This window comes from Haliotis rubra, unplaced genomic scaffold (assembly GCF_003918875.1).
Source record: "Haliotis rubra isolate DU_JTF1 unplaced genomic scaffold, ASM391887v1 Scf263, whole genome shotgun sequence".
In the NCBI taxonomy this organism is placed as follows: domain Eukaryota; kingdom Metazoa; phylum Mollusca; class Gastropoda; order Lepetellida; family Haliotidae; genus Haliotis; species Haliotis rubra.
In genome coordinates, this window is record NW_025766703.1 from 194867 (window position 1) to 218877 (window position 24011).

Sequence of the window (24011 nt, forward strand, 5' to 3'; positions counted from 1 at the left end):
TGGACTCATCCCATGTGCCTTTATGCGGTTTCTTATAGACTTAATGCACAGACGTCTGTTGGGGAGCCATAGGTGCTTCAGGACGCCATTTGTAGTGAAAGGCTGACGTCTCACAAGGCTTGCTAAATCCCGATCCTCAACTTGAGACGTCTTTCGGGGTTGACGTGGCCTTCGTCAGTCCTTAACCTTGTTGGTTTGACGGTGTTTTTGAACACGTTGACTTATGACGGTGTAGTGAATGTCAAACTGTCGCCCAATAGCCCTTCATAACATCCCGGTGTCGTGCATTCCAATAATTTGCCATCTTCTTGCTTCTGGTAGTCTCCTTCTTGCCACTGTACATAACATATACTGATAAAATCATTAAAAAGTTTTGGCTTTTTATACAGTTAACCGCATTGAGTTAATAGGTTGTTTTTTTAGACAATCGTGGGTAGTGTGCTTTAACTGCATATTGGGATGTTGTTTTGACGATTGACTTAGCAAAACCGATTAAAGTTGGGAATACAGTTCAAATAATAGTCATCGTAACAATTCAAGATTGAATATTCGATAAGTCAGTAACATAAAATATGTTAGGATGTGCTTAATTAAGTTCCATGTGTAAATATATATAGCACATCAGAGAAAAAAGGTGAGGTGAGGTGAGGTGAAATTGGGTTTAACGTCGTGCTTGAGAATATTTCGCTCATATGACGACGTGCGTGCGTGTGTATGTGTATGTGCGGCTGCTTGTACTGGCCCAGACTGAAGCTGGTTTTATAGTGCTAGCCCACTGAGATACCATGCCGCAGTGAAGCATGAATACCCCACTCAGACACATTATACTGACTCCGAGCCGACCAGTCCTTGTTGTACCCATTAATGCCGAGCGCCAGGCAGGGACCAACAAGTACCATATTTTAACGTCTTTTGGTATGGCGCGGTCGGGGATCGAACCCGCGACCTTCCGCTCTCCGGGGGGACACTCTAACCACTACACCACGGAGGCGGTCCAGAGAAAAAAAGAATAACCACTCTTGACTATCCCGACAAATAAATTCTGTTAGGTGTAAAGGCAAGAATACATGAATGCATAATTTACATGAATAGATAGCAGAACACCCGTGATGACACCAGGTGTTCGCGACATATCCTGCCCTGAATCCAAAAACAAACAATAGGGATTCCAACCCACCATCAAAGCCTTCCGGAGTGTCCAAAGGACGCAACTCTGCACATAATACTTGAAAATGCCCAGAGAAAGGTTTGAATGGACAATTGTGAGGACTTCCCTGAAGTATTTCGTTACTCTTGACCCGTGAAGACCCGGTAAGAATTAATCTTCAGTAACTCATGCTTGTCGTAAGAGGCGACTAACGGGATCGGGTGGTCAGGCTCGCTGACTTGGTTGACACATGTCATCGTATCCCAATTGCGTAGTTCGATGCTCATGTTGTTGATCACTGGATTGTCTGGTCTAGACTCGATTTTTTACATACCGTCGCCATATGGCTGGAATATTGCTGAGTTCGGCGTAAAACTAAACTCACACACTCCGTCGTTAATCTTGATATGACATATTCAGGATTTTTATACACGCATGTATTATATTCAGTACATTATTAGTTTGTTAAACTTGATATGATGTATTGTGCAGTAAACACGCGTATCTATCATGTTTAATGCATAATCGCTTTGTTAAGCTTGATATGATATATTTCATATTTAGTTAACCGTATCGATATTATTACTGCATTATAACTAAACATGAAGTTGATATGATATATTCCTTGTTTAATACACTCATGCAATAACATATTTAAACCACTAACATTTTGTTACACGCGATATGATCTATTACTTCTTTCACACACGCAACTGTTATATTTATTTAATGCGTTATGAATTTGTAAAACTTGATATGATATATTGATATTAAATACAATTAGCCATTATTTCTGACGCATATGCTGCTTAACTTGATATGATGCATTGCGAAATACAGGTATATGTATATATATACATGTATGTGCCAGTAGTGTGTATAATTACCTTCGTTTATTCAAATGAAAATTGCCTTGGCACTGTAGGTCACGTGATAGCGGCCATTTTGAACATTGATTTATGGCTTGTTGAACGAATATGGGGATCCTTATTTTAGTAAACATGCATGCATACATTGATGAAGTGGTTTCAGAGGGACGATTAATATGTACACATTTGATGAAGGAGAGTCGGTGTACGAGCTATAAATAGGCGCCACATTCTGTGCATGCAGATAACCATGGCGGTAAAGCGGTGTCCGATTTTTTATCAAAGTGCACTAATCAGACTATCCTCTTAACCCAAATGTCTACAATAACAAACCACTTCAACCATTTCGTATTTATTCTCGTTATAGCCATAACAAATATATCGTCATTTGACGCTCTGAATATAAAATGTAAAAAAACTACTCTCATTTTTTTTACGGATTTGAAAGTTGAACGTTCTACTAAAAGTTTGTAAAAACGTAATGTGTAACTTGGCTTTTTATGCAAAAATGAATTAGTTCCGCGAAGAATAGCGCAAGAGATGGATTTGCACCTATATGACCCCTACCGTATTTTAAACGTAAAGTTTAAATTTGTGCCGAAAATAAAGAAAGTTTATAAAGTGTCTAAGATACCAACCAACATGAATAATTGTTCAGATTTTTGTTATGTTTAAATTGTTTTCAATCAAGTGAATTTTGAAAAAAATATAACAGTGTTGTACAACGTGCATGTTCGCTTTTTGGACAACATCGCTAATTTGAGGCTTTTATTTTGAGATGAGTAGTTTCTGTACAACTGGGTACATTCCACTTGAAAGTATAGTAATATCTGATCGATAATTAATGAAAATCAATCAGAATACATGAAACATGCATAGCTTTTATCGAAAGCCAAGTGTAACACTTGAAATAATGTTTAACCATTTTTTATGAGGTTTCATACTCCCCAACACCGCTACTGGTAAATATCCTTAACCAATATTGTTCGGCAGGTAGAGGAAATATTCTCAAATTATTATCATTGATTGTGTAAAGGTCAATATTTAGTTTTCAACTAATATGCTCATAGAAACGAATAAACACATGAAAGTACAAGTGTTCCTTTATTCTTTTCCAGGTTTTTGGATTACACTGTGAGTGGAATTCTCGAAAAGAGTAAAGGAACACTTGTTCTTTCATGTGTTCCTTTATTCGTTTCTATGAGTATATATATATATACAAACTTATACCATTCAAAAGATGACTGTCTGGTGGGGACATATTTTCACAACCAAATGATTGAAATGAGTATGTCTCGGTTTCACAAAACAAACACTCGTGTTAAACAAGTCTTGCTTCAGGTGTGTTTACTTTAATTTAAACATAAACACACGGTTCCTCCGCACCTTGCACCTGCCACATGTTGGTTTCGTATATTTAATCGTCAAACGCCATGTCACACTTTAAACTCGAATTTGATGTTATTGCCAAAGCTACCGCCTAAAATCAACTTAAACTTTAAAGAGTTAAAAAATCTAAAACTTAAATAGGCGTAAAGAAACGTAAAGAGGTCATGACGCAAAAAAAAAAGGAATAAAATGTCCGTATCTCTTTCAGAAGGTATTTTCTGGTTAGAATGAAGCAAACATTCTGCTAACCATCCTTCGACTACTGAGATGTGCGTCAGTGGTATCGCCAGAAGGGGCTGAAAAAGACATAACCTTTCGCCGCCAGGCGATTTGACATCAATTAGTCGGCCTCATTATAATGTAGCTCCCCGTGAACTAACTTGCAATAACCCTATTTTGTATCCTTTAATGAGCAGTGTTAGACTGCTTATGGGGACATCGTATCGGTATGGTTTGCTTTTATTACCATCTCTGCGGTCCGGCTTTCGTAGCTGCGAGTCTGATTTAGTTATTTTTTTCTGCGGGCCTGTTCTCCTTTGCTGCGGGACTATACAACTCCGCCATTTGCCTGCTTAAAAGTGACAACCACAAGCTATTGCCTATAATTCCAAAATACTGCAAATTGGTAGGGTTCAATTTATTGTAACTATGGCAATATGCCATTTTCCGAGCTTAATTGTGTCCTGGCAAAGCTTAGTGATTAGACTGCAAATTGCCTCCGAGAAAGCCATCCCACTTCGCTTGATGTGAAAAGGAACAAGCGATGACACTACTTCAGATTGATATAAAGTTAAGCAGGGCAAAGTAAAAGACGGATTCCCAGCGAAACGAAATAAAGTGTAATGGGTGATGTTGCTTTCCTCCATGGCTCCTCTAAACTCGAGGAATATCGAAATAGAACGGCTCGTGAAGTAGAAATTTGTTATTTTCATGGCTTTGTACTTTGAATCCCTCCCGTCTGATACTGACTGGTGCACAACAAAGCGAGAATAATGTAGGCAATTTGCTGGGATGATGCAGTGAAATGCTATTTTTAGCAATATCTGATTCCATCAGCGTTTCGGACATCCAGAAAGACAGAATCTCAGTAACGGTCACATACACTCTTAGTAACGGTCACATACACTCTTAGTAACGGTCACATACACTCTTAGTAACGGTCACACCTACTCACAGCTACGTCACACACACTTACGGATGCACATACGCACACACACACACAAACATTGAAAACATGGAATAGAGAACCACACACATACCAGACACTGAACCGCACGTACACACAATTATCACACACACACACATACACGCGCACGCGCGCACAAGTTAGGCATACACACAAAGTTACTTCAGCATGATCTCACTTAAGCCCAGGGGAATATTGAAAAGTCATCCAATAGCTTCCAACAAATTTGAAGGAAATTCGAAACGTTTAATTTCTGATGCAAACACAATTTAACTCTTTCTCGCTGTTTCCAAAACCTGAGCGGATCCAGTGGATGAGACTTATTTGGAAATCTGCTCCTGTGTTGCAATACCCATCAACCAGGTTAACTGTAGTCAAATGACAAAATCGTTTTCATAATAACACTGTACATTGACTAATTATTACGTGAATATATCACTTCGGATGAATTTACCTGTAACAGTTCTCTCAGGATTAATATCGTTCGAACTCCTCTTGTATAGAATTCATCATGGAGTATAAGAAAAGTACATCGAGTTAATAATCTTCACTTAATTATGTTTTTGCTCTTTGAAAGCAATTTTATGTTCGTATAACATGAGACTCCGTAATGACATCAGTCCTCTGAGAAGCTAATCCTCATATCGTAAACATCTGACAGAGTCAGAAGACAGTTTGAAGAGATAATGGCACCTTTATTAAAAATGGTAATATCAATATTTGTGTGGACAAAGCCTCTGAATGAGATGACTTGGGAGATCTCTCTGAAACCGATACATTCTCCTTTGAAATATTAAGATTCTGAGCTCTGTAGTTTCCTCAGCTCGAAACATAATCACAGATATTACACCACACCCTAGGGCATTCAGTGTGTTCACCATTTACTAAACTCGAATGACCAAGTGGATATTCCAGTTGTAAAGTCACGTCGACTTTCAATATATCCATTCGAGACTTAGACCTAGAACTGACTGACTGACTGAGTTTGGTTTTACGCCGCTTTTAGCAATATTCCAGCAACATCACGGCGGGGACACCAGAAATGGGCTTCACACATTGTACCCATGTGGGGAATCGAACCCGGGTCTTCGGCGTGACGAGCCAACGCTTTAACAACTAGGCTACCCCACCGCCCCTAGACTTAGAAACCCAGTGGTTGATAGCATGAGTAACGACGTAATCTGAACCGGGCAGTCAGGCTTTGTGATTGGTTGGTTGCATGTAATAGTTTGCTGATGACACAGATCGTTGCTCATGATATCAAGCACTGGATTGTCCAGAATCGGTGGCTTACAGGCTTCCTTCATACCGCAGAAATGTTGACTGTGGTGTTGAAGTACAACTAAATAACCAACCAGCCAACCAACCAGCCAACCAGCCAACCAGCCAACTGAACAACCAAATAACCAACCATCCAACCAACCAACCAGCCAACCGAACAACGAAATAACCAACCATCCAAACGAATAACCACCAATCCACCAACAAACAAAATGCACAACTACTATCAACCAGCCACACAACCAACCATCCAACCAACCTACCAAGCAACCAACTAACCGATTCAAGCCCAGCCAATCAAACAAACACCCAAACGAACAACCAACCAAACGAAAAAGACAAGCACCCAAACAACCAACCGACCATCCATCCAACCAACCAACCAGCCAACCAGTCAACCCAACCTAACCCCAACCAACCAACCAAACAAGCACCCAAACAACCACCCTACGAAACAAACAAAAAAGACAAGCACCCAAACAACTAACCAGCCATACAACCAACCAACCAACCATTCAACCAACCACACATCCAAACAACCAGCCAAACAACCAACCAATCAACAGATATCTATCTAGGGCAGAGTGCGACACCAAATCGGACAAGTGATTATTTCAACCATGTTAGAACAGGATTACCCATAATTCGTTTTTTGGTGCTGTCCAACTATATCATCGATAAGGGAGTCTATTTACATCCGGGTTAACCAGATGTGACCTATTTGGCACGAACAAGAAATCAGCGAGACATCCGGGGATTTGGGGTGACAGTTACAGGCCACAGAATAATATGCCAGCGTAAAATATATTCATAGCGTGAAACTATCCTCGTATCACAGCAATCGCAAACCAATCTCAATGCATCCAGGCTCCCAGTTATCCCTTATTTGGAAGTAGCGTGACGAAGAGTATGGAAAGTCAAATGTCGATGTCTAGAGCATTGGCCTCTTCGTCGTCAGTTTGGCCGCCATTGTTTCTAATCAAAGTTAATATTGTTCATCATGCACATCTAGCGTGTGCCATGGCGGCATGGAATGGCGGGTTACTTGCACACCGAGCTGCGCTGCGTGGCCAATTGAAAATTATTTTCATAAACGGAATACAGTTCGGCAGTATCATATGACCATTTCGCGTTGGTAGGCGTTTCAGAGACCAACTGTCGCGAGATCTCGCGGGATCACGCAGTGTGAGAGGGTCGGCTTTGTGGTACTTGTTCGTGCCCGCGAGACAAGCGTATGCACTAATGCCGTGGACAGCAACCCACTTCTGATCTGGTTCATTATAGACCAAGCAGATTACTTCTCCTAAACCAACACATCATACTCAGGCTTAAATGGAAATTCTCACGACTTCTAAACACCTTTTGTGAAAAAGTAACTATTTTCAATTATTTCATTTCAAAATCTGACAACATGCAACTGCCGATTGTAGAGATGATTCTTTACACCGAAATTGTCAATGCACAGTTTTCAAGAGGAATGAAATAGTTTTAAAGTTCGGTCAACACTTGTAGAATCTTAAATCGATTTTCTAGCTGATCCCTGTAAAACACAACGTAATAAGGACGCCAAGGTTATGGTTAGGTTGTCAACAGGTAAGGTTCGATTCCGAATTGGTTACAATTTTTCCTCCCTTGCTTCCCCACAGATATTTGACTGGAGTTTGCAAAACAGTTACCCAAAACAAGACCCGATCGCAAAAAATACATTGTGTCTGGGCAGATTATTCAGTATCTGAGTGAATACGTTTTTACGGCGCATTTAGCAATATGCTAGCGTCATACCAGAAATGGGTTTCACACATTGTACCCGTCTGGAGAATCGATCCTGGGTCTTTAGTGTGATTACTGGTCTTCAGGTGGTTGCTGCGTTTGCTCGTCGCGACGACGACCCATTTCCCCTGTGTGGTGTTGCTGGAATATTGCTAAAATCGTCGTAAAACTTTTATTAACCACACTCACTAACTCACTCTCATCCATCCATCAACCCATCCATTCATCCATCAAAACCCACTCATCCATCCATCCATCCATCCATCCATCCATCCACCCATCCATCCATCCATCCATCCATCCCACCATCCATCCATCGATCAATCAATTAATGTATCAATTATTTAATCAATCAATCAATCAATGAAATAACACTCTTGACGCAATTTAGCTATTAGGCGGTTGTCAATGTGGAAAAAAACACCAGTAGACATATTCAAAATAACACAAACAGATGCCCAGTCAGGCCAAAGGCTTAAGAATGTCTGTTAATCAACTTCTAATCAGAAAGACAGACAAGACTTCATTCTTAAGCACATAAATTTGGGGATTCGGATTATGGGGAGTACGCTATCTCCAGGCGCACAGGGAAGTTTAACATGACCAAAATACCGTCCATGTGCTCAAGGTCTTAGGACTAATAGCGGACAAACAAGCGTAGGCTGGTCCCCGCCAGCCGCCCATACTCACGCCGGTTATACCGGAGTTATAATTGTCTAGCGAGTTCTGCTTCATAACGCAGACTTGCCCCATCCAATTATGTGTGCGGGGTGTTGTCTACCATGTTTGTCTGGCTGTTCCCGATCTGATGATTAAGCAATAGGCAGGGGCCACGGACAGGGTGCCGTCTGTGAGAAACTGACTGTAATCAAACACTTTCATCCAAGCAGTCGTTCAATGAACAATCCAACGTGACATATTCGTAGGCCATTTGGGTAGGCCTCCATAGCAACTGGGCTCATGCTTCGGGAACTTACTTCAGGTAGGTAACTCTCCTTATGCTTTGTAAGATAAGGGGAGGTAACTCTGCTAGTGCTCCTGGGAATCCGGTGACGTCACTTTGTTACGATTCGGACATTCATTGGAGGTAACTCTGGTGATTCTTTGAATAGAAGGGAAATAACTCTGTTTATTCAATGTGAATGAATTCAGGGCAGGTAACTATGATAAGGATGTATGATCTACGGAAATGTATGCTACGAAAAATCCAGGCAGTTATTGAATCTATATTTTGAAGAGGTCATTTGTTTATTTTACGGACGCATTTGAATATGCATATAGCACGAGCATTCTCGTGGTGTTTCTGAAGGCGAGACACTCAACTGGCCTCCTCTGCGTTGTAAATGAAAACATTCCTCACATGTATGTCGTTATGTGTAAGCATCAGAATCTCTGCATTTGAACTCAACAGAATAATTCAAAATTAACACATAATTTGTACTTTTTTTCAAAATCCGTCCATGTGCAATCGTGTCAAGACATCTTCTTACCCCGTGATCCAGGGTGGAACTGGTCTTGAGCAACTCATGCTTATCTTTACAGACCACTCTACTGCAATGTAGATATTAAGGAGCGACCTGTGGAACCATTGTCATCTTCGGCAACCCATGCTTGCCATAAGAAGCAAACTAGAGGGTGATTAGACAGACAAGATTGATGCAAACCAATTTACAGTTATCGATGCTCATGATGTCAATCACTTGAATGTCTGGACCAAACTCGATTATTTAAAGACTGACGTGTGGTTGCTGGAATAAACGACAAACAATCACGCATCCATGAGCACCATGGCATCAGGAGACTATTCAGCATGTGTACAGGTTGTAATGGAATGTTTTAAATAGTGTTTTACGCCGCACAAACTATTGACGGCAGGTGTATTGGAGCAACACAAGAACCAAAAGAGCCTTCAGGTGAGAGGCCTGCCAGATCGGACTTCATCATCCACCTCAGTAGAATGATACTGAGAGACACATGGCAGGAAAGCACCGTCTGGTTCTTCTGTACACTCCGACTGAGACGACACGTATCGCACGACATCGTCGATTGTTCGAGTGAGAATGCTTGTTGCCAGTAATTGAATGATCCCTAGTCATGCCGGGTTCCATTTGAGATCAACTTTAGAATACAACCGCATCACTTCCTTCTTCAACACCGTCACTTCCGGTGTCTAAGGATGTCACTTCCGGAGGAGTCCCATTTAAGTAAATTGCCAGTCAACCGGCGATATTTGTTGTTGTAATTGATTCAGCCATCCTCTCATTGACGACAGAGCTGAGGAGACGGTGATAGCTGTTACCGACAAACCAACCATTGCTGCTTTTTATGACTCGTTGTATGGACCCAAGAGTCGATGGCTGTGACAAAAATAAAGCATTTACTAGTAACGAGGGTGGTCAAAACACTGACGATAAAACCTTTTACTTGTCACTTGTGTTCATGTTTGTCCCAGTTGTAAGTAAGAATTCCCACAACCAATAACATGCATACATTCTCATCTCATTCTCAAACGTCAACGGTAGCAAGTCATCAGTCTCAAACTTATTTAGAAATGGTTTCCACTGAATGTGAGGCAAAATAGCGAAAATATATTGATGAGAAAAGTTAAGAAATCAGTGTTGACACCGGGTGTTCGCGAAGATGCAAAAAATGAAACGCCTGGCAACAATACTTCAAGAATATGACGGCGGTCTTTACACAATTAAATCTGAGTGAGTGAGTGAGTTTAGTTTTACGCCGCACTCAGCAATATTCCAGCTATATGTCGGCGGTCTGTAAAGAATCGAGTCTGGACCAGACAATCCAGTGATAAACAGCATGAGCATCGATCTGCGCAATTGGGAACCGATGACATGTGTCAACCAAGTCAGCGAGCCTGACCACCCGATCCCGTTAGTCGCCTCTTACAAGCATGGGTTACTGAAGGTTCATTCTAACCCGGACCTTAACGGGTCAATCAAGTCATCATAGATAGGTGATTGAACAGATCATAGATAGGTGATTGTGCTTATTATTAAAAAACCTAAAAACATATCTGATGGTTTGAAAAAACAACGATGACAGATGCAGAGATTTTGCTGTTTAGCACAGCCAAGAGTTCGGGTTTGTTTTAGAAACATCGTTTTGCAACTCGCCCCAAACCGTTCTTTATCGTAAATTAGACAATTACATGTATCAGTTCAGTCACTGAGTGAACAACTCTTCACTTGTAACGGACTTTGACAAAAAGTATTTGGTGGAAACCATCTGGAAAAAAAACCCAGAACATTTTGTGAATTATGCAAGCTCACACGGGAGGTCATTTTTGCAACAATTTTTATATGTCCGTGTAACGGAGGTCGACCACTACTCGTTCCCTGTCACACATGCTGTCGTAAATATTTGAAACCATAGTCTGCCAAATCACACCAAATAGTTCAGTCAATTGGAAGTTCATATATATTTCAACTGAAACGTGAGTTCACGATAATGCAGACATGCATAAATGACAACTGTCAGTCCATTCGGACAAATATGGATGGTTTGAATAAAAGGCTGGCTTCCCAATGTGTTTTAAGGATCGCAAACTGCTATACATTCGACAGCTACACTAATCATCATCACGACCTGTAAATCGTGTTTGTAAATCCCAGGGGTAATAAACATTTGTTTCTCTGTGACCTTTCTGTTTGGAATTACTTTGTCATGTGTCCACACGTTTTATGTATTCGATGCCACAGGCATTGCATTCGTGACATTATACACTCGTCGTTTTAATGCTATTGCTTGTCATCTAAATATTTAATGAACATGCCACTATCTCATGTAATGGCGGTGACGATGTTGAAAACATATCTATCATGAAAGATGAAAGAACGCCATTGATTTTTCGTACAATTTCGTGCGCGTTTTGAAAACTGATTGACTTGTGTTGACTCGAACCATTTGAAACATATTCTCCCGTCTCAAGTACATGAAACTCCTGCTACAAAGACGACACCTCACAGCCATAATTCATTTGGTATCCATTCTCAACAAAACGTTTAAAAACTTGCCTATTGATCGTCAATAAAGTTAGAACCGATTTGCGCTCTTAAGTATTTGAATGACTTCGTGAGATCGATACATGTTTCACAGATGATGCTGCTGAAGGAGGATGATGGGTCTGTGATACAAGTCGGATTCCGGTCTGGCACTCATCATTATACAATATACTTAATAGACGTAGCAGCCAGCTGCGCCCAGACAACATCTTCACCGAAATTATGGCTGGATTAATTTGGACAGCTGTTATAGACTCTGGGCCTCTTCGTGGGACTCCGGGGCTCTTTGTTTGGCGTTGACCATTAAAATCCTGTGGGGTGAGGGTGACAAACAGGCGGTGGAGGACGAGGCGGTCCTGGGGATGAGTTTGAGTTTTTTGTAGTTAATGCAGTTTTGAATGGTATTCTAATTAATATGAAGGGCGGTCCGATTGATGCGGGAGGAATCCTATATGATTGGAATGTCTCATTTGACACATTAGTGAACCCCATCAGCGGATATGGTGCTGAACAAACTCGAATATTAACTATGATCGTACCAAATCGGGAATCGAACCCTCGATCACAGACTTTGCGGTGGTTTCTCAGACGATTAGGCTATCGTGTCCCTCTTTAAAGTGAGTATGGTTTTTACGCCGTTTTAGCAATATTCCAGTATTATGTTGTTGGGGGGTATTAGAAATGGGCTTGTACATAAGGGGGAAATGAAACCCGGGTCTTCCGCGTGACGGACGAATGTTTGAACCACTAGGTTACCCCGTCGCCCGACTAAAACGACAGAATATCGTTTTAGTTATCTAGATCTCTTCCGTGGGTGAAGAAGAAATTTGTCTTTCAGGACAATGTTACAAGGAAACACATCTTTAACGGATTTGGTATCTTGAACAATGCATTTGATTGGGTAAACCCAGTGAAAGCGCCAGAACGACCCAACAAACATCCCGACCACACCATCATCAACGTCCAAATAACGACTACATCAACCGCGGATCTCTCTCATTCCTCGATCACCCAAATTTCATACAAGTATTATTTATTCTGTTTAATCGTTAAATCTTTGTTCTTTTTATGGATGGCTAACTTGCTCAAAATTTGTCAATACCTGATGGAATGCTGTAAATCCAACGTACATGCAAGTCCCCATGGTCCATGGTTGCGGTCTACTTTCACTTGTTGTGGAATGTACAGCCCGTCTCTATTTGCTATTGTTCTATTCAATAGCAATATACTACTATTTACTTAATATCTGTGATACACGACCAGTTTTACTCTCCATCGACGACAGGTTTTTATGTTTTAGATGTACTCATCTTTAATATATAAACAGTTCTCGTCACGATATGGATCAAGTATTGCCGATGTGACGCTAAACACTCACTCACTAACTCACTCACTCACTCACTCACCCACCCACCCACCAACTCACTCACTCACTCACTCACTCACTCACGCACTCACTGCAACGCACTCACTCACTCACTCACTGCAAGACATTAAATTGTCAGTCCTGGTTGAGACAAGCAACCACGTATCTACCTGTAATCGTACTTTGTTTACCTTATTCACCCTTCTCAGACCTGAATCCATCTTCCTGATGGAGATAATTATAAAATGTATATATCAAAGGTCGAAAGTGAGATTTCAAATTAACCTGAAACAGAGATCACATTCTCAGATGAAAAGGCAAATAGATGTCCGATATGTTTGCCTGGACAAGGGCGCTAATGGTCAATCAATGGATGTCTGTCAGGCCATTTCAATGTATCTTCTGTGATGTTGTGTCCTTTGTTTCCAATTAGGAGACTTTTTTGTTCAACGATGCACTCATCAATTTTCTAGCTGTATGGCGGCGGTTTGTAGATAATCGAGTTTGGACCAGACAATCCAGTGATCACAATTATAGCATCGATCTACGCAATTGGGATACGATGACTTTGTATACATTGTATACGATGTTTTATTCAATCCTCAACATGACTATATTTGGGATCGGCTGTTAGTCAAGGAAATTGGTAGCAACTGATTTCTGTCCAATGACACACACTGCGGCAATAATAATGCTTAGAATCATAATCAAAACTCTTTTTCTGGTTTTATTGAGACATTATATACACTATGTCATTCGCGTGAACCATCCATCTGTGTAAGGCTTAGGTTTTATTTTGGTTTCGGTCACACGAAAACTACTTGTAAACATCGCACTTGTCTTGAACCTACTCAGATAAGACGTAAACAGACAGATCATCTCGTCCCCAGGGGTACAAACATCCCGATGGTGTGTTTGACGATGAGTCAGATCTTGTCAACTTTCAGCATGCAAACAAATGCCACCAGGACAGTTTTAACGGCTTGGTGGCGGCGGGCGACGTTTCTCGCCAACATGGCGGCATCCAGAAATAATGAACCAGGACTTAAAGAATTAACTGCGTCCACTATCATTTCCGAAGCTCACACCGAGAGATCCTTACATTGATTTCAAGATAGCATGCTTACTTCATTTCGATACAAGGTAATACCTATAAATCCTGTCGTCAGGAAGAAAAGCTAGCAGACTTGTGTGTGCATTTATAGCCACTGTCTAATACTCAGGGTGTAAACTTGTCACCCAGCATTTGTTTGACGAAGTCAGGTTTATTGATTTTGAATTTATGAATAGTTCCATTAGTGATCAGGTGCCCGAAGATCGAGACACATCCATGTGTGCTTTAGACATATTTGTAGGATCGTATGTATTCAGATTGCTTTGTAAATATACTCATCAGGAAAAGTAACGGTGATTATGTGCCTATTGATCATGTTGTGGTGTTTTAGAAGGATCATTTTCAATACATCCAATTTTAACTCCACTGTAATCTGAATACCGGCTCATTCCAGCGCCGACTCGGAATAATGAGAGAAGAGGAATTTCAGAAGGTTGTGTTTGTGTTTTTTCAAATGTCAACCCAAAATAGGCATAACAGACGGAACGTTACCGCAAGTTTTTTTCTTGCGTTTCCTCTCACACCAGACATTTTTATGGGGAGAGGTGTGACGAAACAACCAGTTATGGTAGTTCAACAATATTATGGTGCCTTTAAAAATTTCTGCAACACGTGCAACAAGTGGGTGGTCATTATACTGCAGCGTGTAGACGTCACGTCTCTGTATTTGTAATAAGAGTAGAACATGGTCGTGGACGATGCTGTCCCGGCAGTCTACCCAATACCAATTGTCCGTTTTGCTCACACCGGAGTTGTAACGTCACCCCGTATCTTTACACTTTCACCAAACAGTGACGATGTTGGGTAACGCAGGCGTCGTCAAAACCGCATGCAGACGCTTGCACGACTGCCGGAGCCATGTTTGAACAGTATGCACGTTACCTGACGTTGAAGCACAATTGAGGGGTTCGCGAGACGTCGTTCCTGGATGCTAACAAACGCTTGTTCCTTAACTTAATTATCTGGGGTGTTAATGTGGCAGTTTGACATCACACGTAAACGTCGAGCCCATAGTAAAGATGCGTCAACCGAAAATGGCTGCCTTATTGACATGGCGATACATAAGTGTTTAATGGTGTAGAAAAGAGAATACATATATTGCGTTTTGCTGAACACAAAACCGCCTGCCCATGTTTGTTCCTGGCCATGTTTGACCCCTTGGCGCATAGACGCTGATGCTCTTTAAAGTTTCAGAATTTTTTTTATTTTTACTCAACTCTGTTTTAAGCAAAATAACTTTTTTTCCGCCACTAAATAGGACGCAAGACATACGTAACATTTCCAGAAACAATTGATTTGTTTTGAAAAGAAGTTGTTGAAGTTTCTTGTTTTAAAAAAAATCAGCCTCTTCTTCCAACAACGTTCCACAAACAAAGTACTTCTGACATATGTCAATGGCAATCAAAAGCTCTTGTATCCTTTTTATTTGATAAAGTGAAATCTGAAAAGAGTATCTTAGAAGAAACAAACCTTTTCACTAGAAGTGAAAAACAAACACTCAAGCAACAGAAATTTGCCTGAGGTGATAAAGGCAGATGGTGAGAGATTTACCCAGCATTTGTGTTGACAGACGATTCTAAGTCTGACCTATATGTATGGAAATCAGAATATAGGCCCTAACAATCTTCTTGTGTTACTTTGTCATGGAAAACAGGATAAAATAATGTTCACCGATCGTAAAGCGTGCTTAAACGTGATGGTTGTGAAATGCGATCTCTGTTCTGTTGTGTTCTCGCTCTCTCTTTCTCTCTCTCTCTCTCTCTCTCTCTCTCTCTCTCTCTCTCTCTCTCTCTCTCTCTCTCTCTCTCTCTCTCTCTCTCTCTCTCTCTTAAAACTAAACTCAATCACTCACTCACATGTTATAATCTCAAAAGGTCTCTGTAAAAATTTCAAAATGACTGCGTCGGTTTTAATATCGAAATATTTTTCAGCAGTAAAATCAGTATTTCCATGTCGTAATCGCATATTTGCTGTGATCTAATGACACTAGGCCTGTGTCAGCTGTAACTGCACCATTACATTATAAGGGTTTGAGCGTAATAATCCTCTTTTGTCATGTTGGTACTACTCAATCGTAATGATCGTACTGTTCCTACATAAGGATGATGCATTCTTGGGACTTACGCAGGTTCCTCGAATTACGCAGATAACGAGAATTGTTCGTTACGAGTATTACGTAAATCACGAGAATTAAGAATATCACATGATTTACCTTGGTCATGGGGATTTACGAAGGTACCGGGCGTTACGAAGGTTACGTTAACAACGCAGCTCTGAACAGTCCCTTGTTTCACGCATTACACAGGTCACGAGAATAACGCAGCTCACGAGAAGTACTCAGGTCACGAGAATAACGCACCTCGTGAGAAGTACTCAGGTCACGAGAATAACGTACCTCGTGAGAATTACACAGGTCACGAGAATAACGCACCTCGTGAGAAGTACTCAGGTCACGAGAATAACGCACCTCATGAGAATTACACAGGTCACGAGAATAACGCACCTCATGAGAATTACACAGGTCACGAGAATAACGCACCTCATGACAATTACACATGTGACGAGAATAACGCACCTCATGACAATTACACAGGTCACGAGAATAATGCACCTCATGAGAAATACTCAGGTCACGAGAATAACGCAGGTTGCGAGATTAACGAAGTCATGGCATTGCGGAATTAAAGAAAATTCTCAAACCGAATTCTGAAAGGGGATCTGTTTGTGATGAATAAAGAGTTTCTCGACATGTAACAGTGGCACGTGAAACACGTTGCTTTTGATAGGTTACCATGGAAACCATTACATATCCTAATGTATAAAGATTTGCAGAAGTGGTATGTGTACACACATTGTTTCACAAGAGTACATTCGCGAATTAGTAATTTCATGACTTTAGTTTCACGCCGCATTCAGCAATATCACAACGGGGGAATTACAGCGAAACCTGTCTAAACCGGTACCCCACGGGACCGAAATGCCGGCGACTAACGGGATCGGGTGATCAGGTTAGTTGACTTGGTTGACACGTGTCATCGTATCCCAATTGCGTAGATCGCTGCTCATGTCGTTGATCACTGGATTGTGTGGATACAGACTCGATTATTGACTGCCACCATATTGCTTGCATTTGGCTGAGTGTGGCTTTAAACAACAAACAAACAAACAGAAATACTTAACCTTACGAAACACAAATGTTTTAAAGTTTCTGAAATTAAAGTCGACAACCAACAAAAAGCATGTTCTTACAAGCAGGACGGTAAAATTCTGTTTTGAGCGAAACCACAAATATCCAAATTTCAGACATCGTAATACAAATGTTTGTATGACGTTAAATGTATAGTCACAATGCATTCCATAAATTCAGCAATACAATCGATAATTCAAAATATGTCGCATCATTTTGCGGCGTTTTTTCCACCTCGCTTCCCCATTATGTCTCTTTCTTGTCGAACTCCACAACAGGGTAACACTGAACGGAGTTCCTACAATATCTGGAAACAAGCAATTTTGCAAATGTTTGTGTTGGCGAGAAGATTGGGAAGCCATGAGACGTTATGGCATCTGTCGCATCCAATAACACACATTTGTAGCAATATCCGTTGTAAAATCCCGGAGAAATGAGAAAATGTGAGAAAAATCAATTCAATACTGGATGCGGCTCCCCATTGTCAGTGGTGATTAGCTTTGACACCTGCGTGTTTAGTTGGCTGGGTCTACCAGGGGGAGTGAGTTTGATGTGCTCAGAGTTTTAAATATGTTTGAAAAATTAGTTAATGCTGTTGTTGTCATCATCATCTTCACCATCATCATCACATCACCTTTATCATCATCGTAATAATTATCGTCATCACATCACCATTATCATCATCGTAATAATTATCATCATCACATCACCTTTATCATCATCGTAATAAGTATCATCATCACATCACCATTATCATCATCGTAATAATTATCGTCATCACATCACCATTATCATCATCGTAATAATATCGTCATTACATCACCAGTATCATCATCGTAATAATTATCATCATCACATCACCATTATCATCATCGTAATAATTATCGTCATCACATCACCATTATCATCATCGTAATAATATCATCATCGCATCACCATTATCACCATCGTAATAATATCGTCATCACATCACCATTATCATCATCGTAAGTATCGTCATCACATCACCAGTATCATCATCGTAATAATTATCATCATCACATCACCAGTATCATCATCACGTTATCATTAGTATTACCACCATCATCAACATCACTAATACTTTCATATTTCCCTAAAGATTCAACTCGTTCACGTGTGTAAACTGGGCGATTTACCCTATGTGAGTATATAAAGAATTAAATAACGTGTAGAGTGACCAGAGCTGGACGCCGCTTAAAGCAGTTTTCATACTTTGTAAACTTGTGAAGTAAGCGAACATTACGTAAACTGTTTCCTGGTCAACTAATTCCATAGTGACGACATAACGTCTACCTCATAATGTTCAATTGTAATTACCTGCACTAGTCATGACTCATAAGCCAATACAAGTTATTTATTTTTTAGTTTGAGAGATATTGATACGTTTTATTAAATCTGATTTATCTCCATATTACTGCAGGGCGGTGGGGTAGCCTAGTGGTTAAAGCGTTCGCTCGTCACGCCGAAGACCCGGTTTCGATTCCCCACATGGGTACAATGTGTGAAGCCCATTTCTGGTGTCCCCCGCCGTGTTATTGCTGGAATATTGCTAAAACCGGCGTAAAACCATACTCACTCATACTGCTATGATATAGCTCAGAGCAGCGTTAAAAATAAATAAATAGTTTTAATATTCCCACATTCAGATTGTTACCCGATTCCGACTTTCTGTTTCAAGTATTCCCCGAAGTACTAAGCATGAGCCAACAATGGCAACATTAATGTTAAATATTCATTTCACAACACATTTTATATTAGATGTGAAAAATAGACCTGGGAGCGTCGGAAGTATTAGAACTACAGTAATAAACCCAGCATCACTGGGTCAAAGAAATGGAACCAAAGAATTTGAAGAATTGTCAGAGTAAATTATTCAAAGACCACAACACTTGCATGCATTTATCAAAGGAACAATCGGAATGTTTCTTTGAAGAAACATCTTGAAATTCAAATCTCACAATTTTAAACCAAACAGTGTCAACTTCCAAAGAAGACACACAAAAAGAGTGATGGAATATTTCAAGTTTGGATAAGAGATCATATTTTTCAAAAATAATTAAATGCCTTTTGAAAACAGATTTCACCTTCTCAGTGAACGTACGTTGAATACCGTACACATCTTATACACAAAAACGAGGGGCTCTTTACTTTGACATAAAACTTGGTATGTTTGGTAAATGTCTTCAAATGAATTGCACAACCGGACGGTAATTAAGAAAGTAACCCAAACCTAATTAATATTTCCCTCTTGCCTCGTTAATATCATGAAAGCTGCCGTTCCCTCGTCGTTTTGAAGATGTTAAAGACATTAGAACGTCAATAACTCTTCAGTTAATTCTACTGGCAATGGTTCATCGGATCGGCAACATTTTCAATGAACGATATCCTGTTGGTTAACGGTTATCCGACGTTTTTATCTTCAGGCGAGATGACGTGTTCGATTAATGTTATGTGCACTTATAAATCCACGGAGTACTATGACGTCGTAGAACAGGGTGTGTGAGAGAGAGAGAGGGAGACGGGGAGGGGGGAGAAAGAGAGGGAGAGAGAGAGAGAGAGAGAGAGAGAGAGAGAGAGAGAGAGAGAGAGAGAGACAGGGGAGATCAAGAGAGGGGCGAGAGAGGCGGCGATAGAGGGAGGGGAGAGGGAGAGAGCGGAGATCAAGAGAGAGAGAGAGAGAGGGGCGAGAGACAGGGAGGGGAGAAAGAGGCGGCGATAGAGGGAGGGGGAGGGAGAGAGCGGAGATCAAGAGAGGGGAGAGAGGGGGCGATAGAGAGGGAGGGAGAGAGAGGAAGGGGAGAGAGGCGGCGATAGAGGGAGGAGAGGAGGAGAGAGAGAGAGAGAGAGAGAGAGAGAGAGAGAGAGAGAGAGAGAGGGGAGATCAAGAGAGGGGCGAGAGAGGCGGCGATAGAGGGAGGGGTGAGAGAGAGAGAGAGGAGGAGACAGACAGAGAGAGACAGGGAGATCAAGAGAGGAGGCGAGAGAGGCGGCGATAGAGGGAGGGGAGAGGAGAGAGAGAGCGAGGAGGAGAGAGAGAGGAGAGAGAGAGAGAGAGAGACGGGGGGGAGATCAAGAGAGGGGGCGAGAGAGGCGGCGATAGAGGAGGGGGAGAAGGAGAGAGAGAGCGGAGATCAAGAGAGAGGGGCGAGAAAGGGGCGAGAGAGAAGGATGGGGGAGAGAGGGAGGGAGAGGGAGAGAGAGTGCGGAGATCAAGAGAGAGGGAGAGAGAGAGCGGAGATCAAGAGAGAGGGAGAGAGGGGGCGAGGGAGAGGGAGGGGAGGAGAGAGAGGCCGCGATAGAGGGAGGGGAGAGAGAGCGGAGATCAAGAGAGGGAGAGACAGGGGCGAGAGAGAGGGAGGATAGAGAGAGGAAGGGGAGAGAGGCGGCGATAAGGGAGGGGAGAGGGAGAGAGAGAGCGGAGATCAAGAGAGAGGGGAGAGACAGGGGCGAGAGAGAGGGAGGATAGAGAGAGGAAGGGGGAGAGAGGCGGCGATAAGGGGAGGGGGAGAGGGAGAGAGAGAGCGGAGATCAAGAGAGAGGGAGAAAGAGAGAGAAAGAGGGAGAGAGAGGGAAGGGGGAGAGAGAGGTGGAGATCGTAGAGGAGAGACGTAGAGAGATGGGGAGCGATATAGAGAGAGGAGAGGGGGTAAAAGGGAGAGGGAGAAAGAGATGGAGAGAGATGGAGAGTTGAGAGAAATAATTCCAGATAACTGATAACGGACAATACCAGACATATCACCAGTATAGTTATTCAATGCGTTGCGTACTGTTTCAGTAAAGCATTATAATCTGATTCCCCATAGCCACATGACACAACTAACCAACTAACTAACGGAAAGGTCATTAATCTTGTGCAGATTAAATGCAGACTTAATTTGCGTTGAGCACAACGTGAAACGGTAATGCCTCTTAGCCACTGCTTCGCGGGGCGCACAGTTTAAAACACACTGACAGCGCATAGAGACAGAACCAGACAGTCTCGGAACGAAAGATATCCGCCAATTCATTAATATCTCCCAGGATACAACCACGTCAAACGCCACGTTAATTATAATACAATTACTTTGCGGGATTGCTCACAATGTGGCCAGTGCTCATTACAAAGATCAAACGACCAGGTAAATCTTTTCATGACGCAAACCTTCATTTAGCGATCGCGCGGCCATATTGTCTAATCGGGCAAAGCGGCATGTGGGTGGATTAGTTGAAAACTCAAATTCCGTCCGTTCGGAAATAGATCTTATGCGAAAGGAATCAGTTGTCCTTTGAGCGTCAATTTCAGCGTCCAGCGGATGATGGTGGTGAGGTTCTTCATCTGAAACTGTTTACTGCGCATTGTTGGGGGCTAATGGACGCCTGTGGTAACACCACGATAATGTGTTGAAGGAAACCCGGGGTTAGACGGAGTGCAGTCAACCAGTCAGTTAGGATTTGTTACGGGTTTAACGAAAAGTGTTTATCTCCCTTACATAAGAAGGCTCGCATGTACAAAGTTTACGAAGTGGTGGTGTGACAATGATGATATTATGCTGATGATAATGATGATGACGATTGTGCCAGCGATGATGATAATTAAAATAGTGGCGATGATGATGATGACGATGACGGTGATGATGATCATTAGCATGGTGATGATGATGATGATGATGATGATGACGAGGACGAGGACAAGAACTATGTTGATGACGACGACGGTGATGATGATCAATAACATGGTGATGATGATGATGATGATGATGATGATGACGACGACGACGATGACAAGAACTATGTTGATGACGACGACGGTGATGATGATCATTAACATGGCGATGATGATGATGATGATGGCTGTGATGATTATGTTTGTTGTTTAACGCTGCATACAGCAATAAACCAGCTATATGGCGGCGGCACTTTAATGATTACGATTCTGGTGGCGATGGTGATCATTAAAATGGCGACAATGATGATGATGATGATGATGATGATGAGGCGGAGGAGGAGGAGGTCTGTAATGATTACATCACCTCCAGCCAGTATAAACCAATAATCACAATTATACAAAATTTCTCTCAACAGACGCATGGAGTTAATGTGGTATGCAGCCTTGCACAGATTTCTGGCGCCAAAATATTAGCCAACATTCCAATATTAATGTAACGCTCTCGCCAATACCTCCGAAAACACTTTAATATATCTAAACAACAGGCAACAATGTTCAATTTTAATCTTGATTTATTCTCTATGCTGCATTCCTTGAGAAATAAAAATCAAAGCAGAACAACTTTGTATACATATTCATTTCGAGGCGGGCCCTGTTTCCAAAGTTTTCAGCGGTCGTTGACTATCGTGAGATTTTGCCTAAAGAACAGCGTGTAAAGATCATTTTAGCACTAAGAAAGATTTGTGGAATGGATCCCAACCATTTTAATCACCAAATTGCGCGCGCCCGGCAAAGTAGTAACCACCATATAATAAGCATCGTCTTTTAAGGTAATTAGGTATAACTTTACCGCAACATCGAACATTCACATTCCTCGCTTCGTAAAGACGCTAGTACCATGAACATGCCTCGCTTCAGGAGGAGACTCGAACCCTGAACATTCCTCGATTCGAGTAGACGCTCGAACCATGAACATTCCTTGATTCGAGAAGACTCTCGAACCACGGACAATCCTTACTTCGGGAAGTCACTTTACCCACATAATGGAGTCCGTGACGCACTTCATGCATTCACTGCAACATTCTGTATATTTTATGAATTTTGTGTTCTTTTTCGTAATTTCATAAAGTTGTCATAACCTGGCTTTTGGGGAGACATATTCTAAAAAATGAAAACAGTAGCATAATTATTAACCAAAATCATCACCAATTTGCATAAATGTTCTCAAATGCCGTTTAAATTATTTTCAGTAAGGGTAGTGATTTCCTATCTGAGAGAATATATTGATTAATTGATAGCTCTATACACACCTCGAGGCCAAATCAAAGTTAGGAATTCTTTCTGATCTTTGCTGAAAGCCGCGGAATGTACAATTTATTGAGAAATATATTCCCGAAGTCGCCACAAATTCTCCTTTTCTACTTTACGCAACCTGTAACTACAATTTACTAGAAATAAATCCAATAAAATTACACGCTGACTTTAAAACCACCATTCGGAAGATTTGATAAATGCCGAAACGGCGCGTACCAAATTCATTTACCAAGCAAATCTACTGTTTCATCGCGCTTGTACGGCATTGCTAATTCAGGGCCCCTCTATAGTGATTACCAGCCCTCTTTCAGCATACATTGCAACGATTTGGGTTGAGCTGTATTATTCAAACAGCGTTTTCCAGTCACCAAGAAACTATTTGATTCCTATGAAGAATGAATATGCAGGTTTCGGGCCGTACTATCGAATCTGCCTGCCCTTATCGTGGACAATGCTGTATTAGAGCGATTCCTGTTACGGAATGTTATGAGATAGAACCAGCTGAATGATCAAACGAGAATCAAGGAGCAGAATTACAAGACCATTCCCTGTAAGAATTTTTCCGAAAACTGTTTTTAATAATCGAGAAAAATTACAATTTAAAAATGCTTCTTCTTCCTGATTCTTTGTAATTTAAATCACAACATTTCCTCCATTAGTGATCAAACTTCAGTATGTCGCATCAGTGTGAACATGATAC

The 24011-nt window shown here is 41.3% G+C and overlaps 1 protein-coding gene across 1 annotated transcript in view; it reads right to left on the reverse strand.

The window, feature by feature from the left end:
* LOC124280255 (sex peptide receptor-like) overlaps nt 1-24011 on the reverse strand; it is a 128988-nt gene that overhangs the window by 24787 nt on the left and 80190 nt on the right. The gene's annotated exons all lie outside the window — the stretch shown is intronic.